The sequence below is a fragment of the Volvox carteri genome (genome assembly GCF_000143455.1).
Source record: "Volvox carteri f. nagariensis unplaced genomic scaffold VOLCAscaffold_52, whole genome shotgun sequence".
NCBI lineage: Eukaryota > Viridiplantae > Chlorophyta > Chlorophyceae > Chlamydomonadales > Volvocaceae > Volvox > Volvox carteri.
The window spans coordinates 832,513-832,927 of NW_003307595.1; positions in this window are offsets into that span (position 1 = coordinate 832,513).

Below are 415 nucleotides of genomic sequence, written 5' to 3' on the forward strand. Positions count from 1 at the left end.
CCTTGCTTCACAGGAGTGCCCAATACCTCGGTAACAAGACCTGAAATCTGGTTTGATACTACCATTGATTACATGACGCAATCGGGCAGCGATCCCATAATGGGCATGTGATATTATGTTACGGGCAAAGCTGCAGAGTTGTACCACGACTTATTCGCACGCAAAGGCTCCACGCTCACAATTCAGAGCATGCGTGATGACTTCGTGTTGTTTTTCGGTGACGTGCGCCATTGCACCCCTCACCACGTACGAACACAACTACATGCCGGTGCACACGCGATGAAACCCGGCGAGTCCATACCGAATTACGTGCAACGGTTCCGCGAAATTACGCGCGGTGACCCTAACATGTCTCAAATTGACTTGTGCACTTGGCTTATTCACGGTATGCCACCGCAACTGCGGCGGGAATGCA